The sequence below is a fragment of the Aotus nancymaae genome, unplaced genomic scaffold, assembly GCF_030222135.1.
Source record: "Aotus nancymaae isolate 86718 unplaced genomic scaffold, 86718_ANA_hifiasm-v0.15.2.pri h1tg000001l, whole genome shotgun sequence".
NCBI classification, from domain to species: Eukaryota; Metazoa; Chordata; class Mammalia; order Primates; family Aotidae; genus Aotus; species Aotus nancymaae.
This window is the reverse complement of record NW_026988412.1, coordinates 12,352,569-12,366,936: the sequence shown is the minus strand read 5'-3', so window position 1 is coordinate 12,366,936 and position 14,368 is coordinate 12,352,569. Positions and strand designations below refer to the sequence as shown.

Below are 14,368 nucleotides of genomic sequence, written 5' to 3'. Positions count from 1 at the left end.
GTACTTTCTAGAAGCTGAAAATGGAATGTGAGGATAATAATTCCTCAGAAGAAATTTAAATGACATAAAATTGGAGTAGCTCTGGAAGTCATGCCAGGGGAAAATGAATATACTGGAAATAGTAACACACAGACATTAAGGACTTTTTTTTCCTTGGAAGTGGGGATGTGATGAGGCAGAAAATGGAATCATTATCAGAAAATTAAAAATTGCAATTCAAAAACATGAACTGATTAGGCTAATTCTTTGAATTGAATGAGTTTGAGTCCACTGCAGTCACTCACTCAGCTCTCCTTGGGTACTTTTGGAACTGTAGACTAAAAGGAAGCTAATAAATTTGAACAGACATCAAACTCTGAGGTTCATCACATTGGTACCCGGCCCTTGACTGACTAAGGTAACCAGACACGAGACTGAATTCTGAGAAATTCAGTCTAGAGAAATAAAACTAGAGACTTCATATCAGGATTGAGCTAATATTAAAATATGATTCTGATTAACATCACTTGCATTGTATCTACTTTTGAAAGCCCTAAAATCTGTTTGCTTCTGTTATGTCTAGGTGGGCAAATTCATGACAGATAAATTCATTCTACAGCATATCTAGGATTTTTTCAAAAAAAATTCTAAAGTTTAAATTTCTGGTTTTTATTCAGTTATTAAGAGAAAAAGTTGATTACATGTCAAGGTCTTTTAAGTAACTTTGTTATTACTTTTGAATTTCAATCATTTCTATTTCCCTTTGACAGAGAAAAGATAAAGAAGAATGATACTTAAAGTATAATGTATGTGTACTGAAAATACAACCATGCCTCACTGTTAAATCACTTTATGTGAATTATTTCATTTACTCTGATTATTTGTGAAACTTCATCACGAGATTTCCAGGTGACCTATTGACCCTGCCCCAACCCAGTGTGGACTGGGAGAAAGCCAGCCCCTTCCAGCTGTGACCTATAACCTTTGCTCTGGTCCCTGCAACACGACACACATATTTTTACACTTGAGTCTGATAGGTTTAAAAAAACAGGACTAAGAAGATTTAGGGCATCAAGCAGAGAAAGAAAGGAGTACACTGGGTGATAGCAATTAGCTCTTAAGAGAGGAATTTTCTCTTTCCTGTTTATTTTTGACATGAGATACATTCACAAACTTCTCTCATAAAACATTAATTATCTTCATTGCAAACTGTTTGGAGCTGCAAGCTACACTATTCGTCCACGTCGTCAAACTCACCTTGTGGCTATTACTGCAGATTTATTTACTCTTCACTCAGATTCTGTCTCTTCTCTGGGAAAGATGGAATGAAAAGCAAAAAGGACTGTGACGTGGGTGATAAAACCATGATAATTCACACCTGGTTTTAAAAAAATCTTCTCAAGCTTCTCAGTGTCTACCTTGAAAGGGAGTTCAGTGAATACAAAACTGGTTTCCTACTTTTTTCTCTCCATCCAACTCAGCCAGGACATGTTGTTTGCTCCATTTTTCTAAGGACCCTCAATGACTACAAGAGGCATCTACAGAGAATTCCACCCAAAACGCACTGTTCGAGGACCCCGGCATTGAAGGCTGCTTGCATTATTGACAGAGGAGCTAGCTTCTGCTTTCTAAATATATTTGCCACTTGGTTGCCAGCTGGAGAGACCAAAAGAGGCTGAGGGCATGGAGAGCTGCATTTTCTAAATGGTTTCAGGCCCCTGGTATTTCAGCAATAGCTAATACAAAACAGATGTTGGTGCTATGCTCCACTGGCTTTCACTTCAGGGCCTGCCTCAGTCCATGATTAATCACCTGTGCTGGGGGAGCAAAAAAGTTCCACCTGGTCTTTGTGTGTGTGTGGACCTAAGGTCAGGGTTAGCAATCAAGGTGACAGACATTGCCTCTCTACCTTGCTGTTGCTGCTTACCTACATGTATGACAACTTGGGTTTGTCCAATAAGTGCTAAATTAGCCAATGAACTGAACTCTGGTTAGGAGGGAAAGTTTGCCTACTAGTGCAGAAATAGCTAGCAAACTGTTCGAGAACCTTCTGCCCCTTCATTTATTTTATCCAAAGAGTTAGCCAAGAGTAGACTTTTAGGAAAGCTCACTAAATTCTGCAGCTGATTTGAGTCTTTTAAAAAGTTCCCTATAAAGAATGTAAAAAGAATGTGTGTCTTTTAGATGGCACTGGGGCAAAGGATAGTGTGGCCACTTCCTTCCAGCCATCCTACAAACAAGATATCCTTTTACATGAGCCCTGCTGGGGCATCCTCTTCACATTTGCTTCCTCTGTGTGGCTGGACTGTGAGATAGGGGAGTGGTGATGTAATATATATGGAATTCCATGTTGGTTCAGTACAACTGGGAAAGGAAAGAACATTATTCCATCTGTAGCATCTTCCAGGGTGAAGGGGAGCTGGTATTCCACGCTGGCCTTTGTTTTTCCTTCCTACAGCTGGGGAGGATTAGGCAGGTGAATTTGTGCCTGAGGAATCCCAGCATGTGGGTCTGGGCTAGAGAGAATGTATTCACTTTCTATTTCTGCATTACAAATTACCACAAACTTAATGGCTTAAAATAATGCCCTTTGAGTATATCAGTTGCCTTGGGCCAGGAGTCTGGGCACAGTGTATTCTCTGCTCAGATTCTCATAATGCTCAAACCAAGGCATCAGCAGCTTCTCTCTCATCTGGAGCTCAGGCACCTCCTCCAAGCTCACGTGGCTGCGACAGAATCCAGTCTTTTGGGGTTGTAGGACTGAGGTCCTGTTTCCTCTCTGGCTATCAGCAGGAACTCTCTCCAGAGGCTGTTTGCATCCCATAAGGGCCCCTCCATCCTCAAAGCCAGCAATGGAAAATCTCCCTAACCTTAAATCCCCACCCCCTTCTCTTTGACTCTCTTTCAAAACTTCAGAGACGTCCCCCTGTAGCTAAAACCTAATCAGAGCTCTCTTAATTAAGGCTTAATTACTGGTGAACTTTGCGCCCTTTGTAAAATAGGAGAACTCTATGTAGTTAGATTCTCTATGATCATCTGCTTCAACATGAGCACTGAGAATGAAAATTATTCTGATAAACATTTAATTTTGAAAAATAGAAAAATATAGAGGACACGTCTTGGGTACCAAAAAGACTAAGAAGGGGACAGAGATGGTCAGGCTGGCTGGAGGAGCTGCAGGTCAGTTACATTAACCAGAGGGACCCAGTTTTAGAGAGCAAATCCAAGTCTGTCAGTTGAGTCCTTGGTTCAAATTAATAGTTTTCAACATTTGTGAACCATAGAATTTTTCAAATAAATGTGTATGAAAGTATATATATATGTATCTGTATGTGTATGTATTCTATAGCACTCAACATATGTCAGACACCCTACTAAGTGCTTAATATTTAATCCTTATAACAGTATGAAGTGGGCATTATTATTATTATCCTTGTCATGATTGCCATTTTACAAATGAAGACTACAGGTCACAGAAAGGAGAAGTACCTTGCCCAAGATGGTAGAGTTGATTTTGAACCCAGGAAATTGAGTACACACTATTAGAGTGCTTGGCTGAGATGCCATTGTTTTCCTGGGCACAAGGCAAAAGGGTGGGGGGATTCCCCATCGATTTTTCCTGATGGCCCCCTCCCTGAGGCCTGTTCAGTGCATCCTACCCTAGCAAAGCTCTGGAAACCAAAAGGTTTTAATTCTGCAGGTAGCTGCCTTGGATGGGATTTCCTGGTGGCCACCTTTATTTGCACGGTTTCTCAGAGCCCTCTCAAGGAACCACATTAACCCAATTACTCAACCTAGTATCTGTCTTTTGTCAACTCCTTTGTCTTCTTGCAACAAATTGGAACAGTTATTGACACAGCTTCTCACCCATTTCAGACATTTGCTGCCACCTTGGCTTCCTGACTTGTCTTGCTGCTTCCAGTTTTTCCTTCGTCCTGATCCATGCACTAAACACTATGAGCTTTGTCTTCCTAACCCCCTTCAAAATATGTCATGTTCACTAACAGTCTTTAATACGCATCAAAAAAATTCTGACTCTCAAGGTGGCATTTTTAGCTTGATGATCTAACTCTACTGATCTTTCTCATAACTAGAACCCAAACGTTCTAGGAAAGTACTTATTCCTCTCCTCCCCATCCCTAAACTTGTTTGCATAAGATGTTAAATTACATCTCTAGGTCTCCTTCAAACTCTCAGAGTACTTTTTTTTACTGGGCACTTGATTTTCTATATTCTATTATAATTAACTTTTCTAGTTTATAAGCCCCTTGAAAATAGTGTACACACTGATATTTTAATCTTCCACTGAACATAGCAGCCATTTACAAATAATAGGTACTAAGTAAGCAGACACTGAATCAGTCATGCTTCCAAAAGTCCTGGGAAATAGGTAGAGTAGCTATTACTATCATCCCCATTTAACAGATCAGTAAATTGAGGCTTAGGGATGATGAGTGACTTACTCATCTCTATGGATATAGAGGCAGATGGAATCTGATGCACAAATCCATTGACTGAGCACAAAATTCCTTGAGGCTGAATTATTCTCTGGTGTCTTCAGTTACAATCAATCATTATTTTTAGAGAACCAACAAACACAATATAATTTGTTACTTTCAGCAGTGGTTCTTAACTGGGGGTACACACCACAGTTACCCAGTGAGTTTTTCTGTAAGGTCCAAACTCATCCTTCTAGAGCAGAATGTCTGCAGAGGGAGACCAACTATGTATATTCTTTAAAAAAAATTCCAGAAGACTTTGGTGTGTTTCTCTGGTTAAGAATCACTGATTTTGAGGCAAGCAAAAGAAATAAAGGGCATCCATACAGGAATAGAGGAAGTCAAACTATCTCTGCAGACAACACAATTCTATGTCTAGAAAACCCCATAGTACTGGCCCAAAAGCTCCTCCAGCTGATAAACAACTTCAGCAAAGTTGCAGGATACAAAATCAATGTATAAAAATCTCCAGCATTCCTATACAGCAACAACAGCAAAACCAAGAGCCAAATTAGAAATGCAGTTCTAATCCCATCCACAATTGCCACAAAAAGAATAAAATACCTTGGAATAGAGCTAACCAAGTAAAAGATCTCTACAGTTAAAATTACAAAACACTGCTCAAAGAAACCAGAGAAGACACAAACAAATGAGAAAATATCCCATGTTCATGGATAGGAAGAATCAACATCATTAAAATAACTATACTGCCCAAAGCAATTTACAGATTCAGTTCTATTCCTATCAAACTACCAATGACATTCTTTACAAAACTAGAAAAAACAATTTTAAAATTCATATGGAATCAAAAAAGAGCCCAAATAGCCAAGGCAATTCTAAGCAAAAGGAACAAAGCCAGAGGCATCATGTTACCCCACTTCAAACTGTACTACAAGGCTACAGTAACCAAAACAGCATGATACTGGTAAGAAAACAGGCACATAGACCAGTGGAACAGAATAGAGCACTCAGGAAAAAGCTGCACATCTACAACCATCTGATCATCAACAAACTTAACAAAAACAAGTAATGGGGAAAGGACTCCCTATTTAATAAATGACTCTGGGATAACTGGCTAGCCATATGCAGAAGATTGAAGCTGGACACCTTTCTTACACCATACGCAAAAATCAACTCAACATAGATTAAAGACTTAAATGTAGAACCCAAAACTATAATAACCCTGGAAGACAACCTAGGCAATACCATCCTGGACATAAGAACAAGCAAAGATTTCATTTAAAAAAGATGCCAAAAACAATTGCAACAAAAGCAAAACTTGACAAGTGGGATCTAATTAAACTTAAGAGCTTACGCACAGCAAAAGAAACTATCAACACCATAAACAGACAACCCACAGAATGGGAGAAAATTTTTGTAAACTATGCATCTGACAAAGATCTAGTATCTAGCATCTATAAGGAACTTTTAAACAAATTTACAAGAGAAAAACAGCCCCATTAAAAAGTGGACAAAGGACATAAATAGACACTTCTCAAAAGAAGACATACAAGCAGCCAACAAGCATATGAAAAAAACCTCAATGTCAGGGATCATTAGAGAAATGCAAAGCAAAACCACAATGAGATACCTTCTCACACCAGTCAGAATGGCTATTATCAAACAGTGAAGAAACAACAGATACTGGTAAGGTTGCAGAGAAAAGAGATTACTTACACACTGTTGGTGGGAGTGTAAATTAGTTCAACCATTGCAGAAAGCAGTATGGTGATTCCTCAAAGAGCTAAAAGCAGAACTGCCATTTGACCCAGCCATCCCATTACTGGATATATGCCCAGACAAATATATATAATTCTGCTATAAAGCCACATGCATGTGAATGTTCCTTGCAGCACTATTCACAATAGCGAAGACATGGAATCAACCTAAATCTTTATCAATGACAGATGGAATAAAGAAAATGTGGTACATATACACCATAGAATACTATGCAGCTATAAGAAAGAACAAGATCCTGTCTTTTGCTGGAACATGGGTGGAGCTGGAGGCTATTATCCTTAGCAAACTAACACAGGAACAGAAAACCAAATACCACATGTTCTTACTTATAAGAAGCAGCTAAATGATAAGAACCTATGAACATAAAGAAGGAAACAACTGACACTGGGTTCTACTTGAAGGGGGAGGGTGGGAGAAGGGACAGGAGCAGGAAAGAGAACTACGGGTACGAGGATTAATACCTGGGTGATGAGATAATATGTACAACAAACCCTCACAACATGTGTTTACCTATGTAACAAACCTTCACATGTACTCCCAAACCTAAAATTTTAAAAAAGAATCACTGATTTAGAAGGGTTCCCAGAAGGCCCTTGGCTTCTCAAATTACCTCATTTAATGTGTAAAATTTCATAATTAGTGACTTGCTAAAATATTGCTCTCTATTTAACTGCAAAGTAACATTAAATCTTACTCACTTTATAAGTATTCAGGAAGGAATAATACTATGCAAATATCTACATCTGTCTCATGGCACCTATTTTTCATTGTATATTATTTGATATCTGCCTGGTCTCTTGTTAGATCATTTGTTCCAAACAGTGTCAGAATTTTTTCGTCTTCTATTCCCACCTCAGCAGCTGGCCTGGCTCCTGTATATAGTGAGTACTTTTCATTTGTGAAATGTATGACTCCATGAATGATGGAATTCATGCCTCATCATGAGTGAGTTTACCAGTTTTTCCAAAGAGCCAACTTTGATAGTCTCCTTGGCACTGTCAGTTTCCGGGTCAGCTGGCATTCATAATATCCAAACCTCAGTTTTCTCATCTGTGAAAGGGGCCCAAAAAGCCAGTTCCTGGCTCACAGTAGGTGCACAAGAAATGTCTATTCTCATCCTTGCTTGGTGATTAAATAGCTAACAGTGTATGTGAGCAGCTGGTGGGAGGTGGAAGCAGGGTGTCTTCCAAGGGTCCTCGAAATCAGGCCATGCGAACGGCTGGCCACCCCTTATGTCCAGCCTGCTCCTGCACACATTCCACAGGGGCAAGACTGAGTGGCCCAAAGAGCCCTTGGAACATGTGTATGTGACTATAAAACATGCCGTAACCCTGGAATCCCGACATCAAAAGGGAGAGTTTCAGTGCCTGATAACAATGTGCATTCCTCTTAGCAAACCACTCCAAATGCTCTTTTCTCCACCCCACGGGGAAGCTTGTCAGTGCTAATGTGATTCTTATGATTCTTGCTGCTCTGTAGCCTCTTGATCTTTACTGAGATTTCTCTGCCCCTGAGTGTGTTGGAAACAAAATGTCCTGTCTGGTGTCCAGGGCTTAAAATAACAGACGCTGGGTTCCTGCTGCCATGTTGAAACTTTACTCCAAGGTCTCTCCCCATCACCCTCTGCCCCTTTGCCAAGCCAAAGGAAAAAGCCCAGGGTAAACTGGCAGATAGAGAAGGGGGGAGAGACAGGGGAAATTAGGCATTCTTAGACCACTGCAGGCATTCTTTAATATCTATTTGATTTTCCCTGGGTTAATGTTTCAGAAACATCTACTTCTTAAATGGTGAGAAATGTTTTGTGGAAAGTGAATTCCCATCTCTAAAGACGAGGACCTCATTTTCCAAGCAGTGCTGCCTAGGAGCATGTTTGAGATCATGCAGTCTGTACTCCAGACAGTGGTCGTGTGCTAAATAATTTAAGGAGGGATTGAGCTGAGTGTATTTCTGGACATATATTTTCAAGCCTGAGAAATAATAAAATAAGTTATCCCATGGCATCTGGGCATATTCATATTTCCTGTGAGAAAATGAGATTGCAAAGTCTGCAGAAAATAGACCATGACACTGGTATTGGCTCACAAACTCATCCTCAAATCCATCTCTTTTGCTTAGGATTACAGGGAAAATGCCTTTCTCTTTTTTTGCATGCCAAAAGTTGGACAGAGAAGACATTTTCCTTCTTTATGACAGGTCATTCTGGTAGTTTCCACCGTCTGTAATTCCTTCTGGCCCTCTAGAAGACTGAGTTGTTCTAAACATATTTTTGGAAATGCCACTAACCATTGTTTTTATTAGGGGACTGCAAAGCTTTGTAGTAAGAGGCTTTGTGTTTTATTTGTTTTTCTTCCCCTGACACAGCTGGTTTTGTTTTAACAGCATTAGAGGCGAGGTTAGAGTATTTGTGGCCTCCGTTAACCTAGCTTATCCCCCAAGCCAACAAGGCCAGAAATCAGAAGAGACAGAACACAAACAGACAGGTCATCTGCCAGAATAGGTTCACCCTTGATTTAATGACCCTCATGAGAGGGGTGGGGTTGATTTTAAGATGAGTGAACGCTTCAGAGCACGTAGCTGTCGGGAGAGCAGATCACCCCCCCAAAAGGTATCTCAGGAACCTGAGCACTCAGGAACTGCTGGGCAGTGATCATGCCAAACAACAGGCTACCACATGTGCCCATTTTTTATTTGCCACATCCAGTGAAGGAGCATAGCTCAGGCTGCAATCAGATACCGAGCAAAGGGCATGCATGGCCCTAGGGGTGGACGGGAAATGGCAGCTATTTCTGGGATATACCAGTCTGGTTGAATGAGCCTTGTTAAAACCAAAACTCAGTCAGTCGCAGTGGCTCATGCCAGTAATCCCAGCACTTTGGGAGGTCGAGGCAGGCAGATCATCTGAGGTCGAGAGTTTGATATCAGCCTGACCAACATGGAGAAACTCTGTATCTACTAAAAATACAAAATTAGCCAGGCATGATGATGTATGCCTGTAATCCCAGCTACTCGGGAGGCTGAGGCAGGAGAATCACTTGAACCCAGGAGGTGGAGGTTTCAGGGAGCCGAGATCGTGCCACTGCACTCTAGCCTGGCAACAGAGCAAGACTCTGTCTCAAAAAAAAAAAAAAAAAAAAACTCATGCCAGGTCCCATCCCCAGAGATCCTGATTTAATGGGTCTGGGGTGCAACCTGGACATAAGGTGTGCCAAGCTCTCCAGGTGACTCTGAGGTGGCACTGAGGCTGCAGAGAACTACTATCCAGCAGAAAATGTAACTCCCCTTTCGAAGACCTACCAAATGCCAGATAGAGTAACTAAGCACTTTTCTTGCATTAACTTCTTGATTTCTCCCAATTTTTCTGTAAGATAAACTTCTCTGTAATTTAAAGCTAAAACTGAGATTTTTAGATTTTAGGGTGTCCAGATGGAGTTTGATTTCCACTTAATTCCAAAGCCTATTCCTTTTCCACTCAACAGCCTCCTCAGAAAATCCAAAATATGACAAAATAAATACCTATGGAAAGTCTCCAGAAGCCTACGTAAGAGATTGTTTCATTCACTTATTTATGTGAGTAGGGACTTTCTCTGTCTTCTCTGTAATATGTAGAAGGATCTGAAATTATTTAATTGGAGACTCTGAGTGTCTTGAAGGGGATGTGGCTGCCGTACCCGATCTTCAAAGCTTCCTTTGCCATCCTGACATGGCTGTCCCTGTACAAAAGGACATGCACCAAATATTGCTTCTACTTTTGCAAAACACTCTTCAAGCAAGGATCTCAAAGCCCAACATAATTAATACAATCATTTGCATCCTGTTTAGATGAGTAGCATTTTATATACCTCTGTATATAGAACACTCTTGGCCTTCCAAGAGTACAAGAATGTTTCCAATTTTAAAGAGTGAGCAATAGGGTAATTGAAAGGAGCTGTATCTTGGCAAATGCAAGACCTCAAAGGCATTTGTAGTGACCTACATGAGAAAGCGTGGTGACCACAAAGCATACCATAGTGGCATGTCAGCCATGCTGTGCTAAATGGTTCAAAGATAGGAAAGATAAGGAGGCAGAAAACATTTAGTTCTTAGGAGTCAGATACCCCTGGACTCCAATAGTATCATCTGTTTGCTCAAGTCTCAGAAGAATCTGGAAGCAGTGAAATGGTGACATGAGCTGATGATCCAGTTTCTTGGGTTAATCAAGGCAATAGGGACAGCAGGGGCCAATTAAGTAGCTAGGCATTCAGTGATGGATGAATCATTATAGGCAAGACCAAAGAGAATGCCATTGACAAAAGCAATTAAAGTCATTCAGGCACTTCCAGGCCAGTAAATCCTTCTAGTCTTCAAGGGGGAACACGTAGGAATCATCAGGTCCATCCTGATGAAGTCATCTGTTCATTGTGTAGCTAATGATCAACAAGAGTGCTGAACGCACATGAGGACAGGCCATATGGAATACATTTTGGTGGCTGAGATATATCTCTGTGCCTTGATTTCCATCACCTTTAAAACAATCCTTACCATAGCCCTCTTTTCCTTTCCTTCTGACCTCAATCTCCCCCTACTCCTTATATTCTTAATTCTCTAAACACACAGTTTTAATGTATGGGTGACTTTTCTTAAGTAAAGAAAATATTCTCCTTCCTAATTCCTAGTCCTGCACTTTTAATAGTCTCTGTAAATATAAAAGTTTCCAAGGGACATATCAGCATGTTATAAAGTTTCTTTTTTTAAAACACAAAGGAGACTGTGTCTATGCAACAACAACAAAAAATTATACAGATGTTTCTACACCTCTCTGGATTCCTTACTTGTATTCACGTTACAAAATTTAGAATTGGGGAAAATGGATATGAACTAAGAAACCATACTTGGAACCACCTGTTTCTTTGGAACCAAAGTTCCATCCAGGGACCCTGAAGTCAAGGTTGTTAATGAGTTTTCATGTTGGTAAAACCAAAGAACACTGTTTTATGTCCCGCTTTATTTTCTCTCTCTCTGGTTGCTGCTATGTTGTCTCCCTTTTAGATTCATCCTGCTCCTACTCCTTCCAATCATTAAATGTGGGATTCTTCAGTCCCTGTAGTCTTGCCTCATTTTTTCTTTTTTTAGACAATCCATCCATCTTTCCAGCTTCATCTTGTCCCACCCTCAACCACATCTTGCCTTGTTCACAACCTCTGTGTTCTTCTGCAAACCACAAGACCATTACACCTGGTTCCTAGGCCTGGAATACTCTCCTAGCTTTTTGTCTGGCTAATACTTGCTCATCCTTTGGATCTTTGTTCACTCATCACTTTATTGACTTTTTTCAGATTTGGTACAATCTCCCTCTTATGAGCTCTCATAACACCACATAACATTTCTCTATACTGCTCATCAGAGTTGCAATTTTACATCCATTTGGATGATTATTTGATTAATGTCTATTTCTCCCACTAGACTATAAGCTCTTCTGTTTTTATATCTTACTCTTCCTATTGTTACTGACTAAGCTTGCACTGCCTACCTCTCTTCTTCATAGGTTGCCACAGTTTCTACCAACCAATGACTTACTCTGTCTCATAGATTCTGCTAATAAGCTTTTTTCTATGTCTTTCAATTTCTACTTCTACTACCAACTAAATTTTACTACCATCCTCTCTAAATTTTTCACATCCATGCTGTAATAGCAAGAAGATCTGGTTCGTAATTTATATTTATTATCTCTTTTTCAAAGCTCCTATGACAGACCAACATATGGCTTCCTTGCTAACACCCAAGTGGATGGCCTTTGGGTCAAAGGCATCCTCCATTCATTGTCTGTGGTCAGGCTAGAGGGGCTGAGATGTCGGCTTCCCTAAAAAAGAACAATAAGCTGGATGCTTTCTCCATCATAGCCTGCCTGCTGGGAGCTGGCAGAGTTGGGGAGGGATCATCCTTGAGAACTGGAGTTAGGAAAAAGAAAGTAACAGAAAACAAGCATGGACAATTGGGACATTTAGCATCCTACTCCTTAATCCATGTTCCACTCAACTAAATCTCCATTTCTCCACATATACTGTGTTGTTAACACAATTAAGATGTCACAGAAGTTAAGGCCCTTTAGGCCTGATGAGCAAAGGAGAACTTAAAGGAACATTTGAAGTATTTTGGGAGTGATAGAGTCTAGTGAAAACATGTCAGATGCCTGGGTAAAGAAAGTGCTCTTTGGGAGCCTGTCTAGCCCTGGTTCACCTTCATTCCTTGGACACAGCCCTTCAGGACCTCTACCTAAAGTGAAGGGGGCACTAGATTCCACCCTAGCGATATCCTACCCTAGTGATACCCTATCCAACCACTCACAAGATGAGGCCATCAAGCATTTTCTCAGCCTTCAACTCTCAACTTCCTCTACTAAAAAAAAAAAAAAATTTTGATACAATTATAATCCAAAGAGCTCACAGAAATGAGAATTTTATTGATCTTCAGAAGAACCAATGACTACCATCCCTTACCTCGGCAGAGCATTATAGTGTAGGAGCTAACAACACAGATTCTAGAATCTCTGATTCTAGAATTCAATTCTGGCATGGCCACCTACCAACTATGTAAATCTGAGTAAGTTACTTGGCTTCTCCTTGTATATAACATAGGATTACAGTTCTTACACTAATTTGGTTGTTGTGAGGACTAAATCAATCAATGTCAAGAGCTTCTAACAGTGGTGACATCACATATGGGTGAGCTATAGTTATTGCTATTGATATTATTATTGTCTTTTAGAGGCTACCTGACCCAATTAGTAGCTGCCACCTGGAATACTCAGGACAAATTTGGTTATAAGAAGCAGAAAGGAAATGTATTGGATCACACAGCAGGGAAGTCCAAAAAAAATGGTCTGGGTTAGGCACAGCTGGACCCAAAGGTTCAGATAATACTATCAGGACTCTCAGTGTCCTGCGCAGTGGCTTTTATGTGAGTCGATGTCATTCTTAAGTGGGCTTCCTCCAGGTGAGGACAAAGATGTAGTTTGAGAATTATCTCATGCTTACACTTCTTCCTCAGTGGATCTAAAAGAAAGACTCAAATAGTCCCTGGTTGTGTTCCATCATCAAACCAATAATCAGGGGGATGAAGTATTCCAACTGATCAAGACTGGCCATCACACTACCTTGTAGAAAAGAGGAAAGGCAGGGCCAACCCTACTCAAACAGTATGGTTCTCTGGAGGAGGATGCTGAGTGGAAGATGCCCACTGCTCAACCCTTTGTCAAGGCACAATCTGGGGCTGTTTCTCTAAGAAGGGACCAGATGACTGTGATTGACATGTTTACTGAAATGTTTACCCTATTTCCATCTGAAGAGTTACAAACACCCATGAGTGATGTTCAAAATATTGAATAACCTCTAGAGTAGAATCTCTGACCAGTTGTCTGAACATCTCACCACTTAGATGGAGGTCCACTAAAGACAACCAGAGAGATCTAAGACTGTAGAGGCACATTCCTGCCGAACAGCAATTCTGCATCAAATGCAAACTTTGGGCTGATTTCTAGGGGACTTAAATGTTTAATCCTATTCAATCTAACTGAGCAAATACTATCTAGCTTGGCTGGCTTACCCACCTACTTTGAAGCAGGACCCGAGTAGACAGTCATCTTCAGGATGGGACTTTCTGCTCTTTCATTTACTTTGTCATCTCACATGCGTGAACTCTGCACTGGACACACACTTAGGACACAGGATACAAGAATTAGAGCTGAAGCACCAATAACCTTGTCATAGACCCATGTATGTACTTTGCCTGTCCTTCTGTTTCGGGCCAATGTTATCCTTCTTTCTGGCTTGGGAAAGCAGGGGTCCCCCTCTTTCCTCCCTTCTCTTAGTCTACCACCAAATGCCTCAAAAACAGGCCTGGTCTCAAGCAGGACTTGTCTTTGTCTATGAATATGCTATCCCTAAAAATTAAGATTGGATGAAGGATCCTTTGATTAGAGATTTAAATGAGGGACAATTTAATGACCCAATTCAGCTTAGCTAAAAAGCATCTACCTATGTCTGGTATGAGGTGTGGGGTGGGGGGAAGTAATTATGTTACTTCTTATCACACTCCCTTCTCTTGAGTTGATGTTTTTAAGTACAGAGAAGTACAAAATATGTACCCCCCCTGCCTCCCACCAGCTCTCCAGTGTA

General features: G+C 40.6%; 1 protein-coding gene across 2 annotated transcripts in view; it reads left to right on the top strand.

The window, feature by feature from the left end:
- The window catches only part of SPTLC3 (serine palmitoyltransferase long chain base subunit 3), a 157,418-nt gene that overhangs the window by 129,131 nt on the left and 13,919 nt on the right, over positions 1 to 14,368 (top strand). The window lies entirely within an intron of this gene.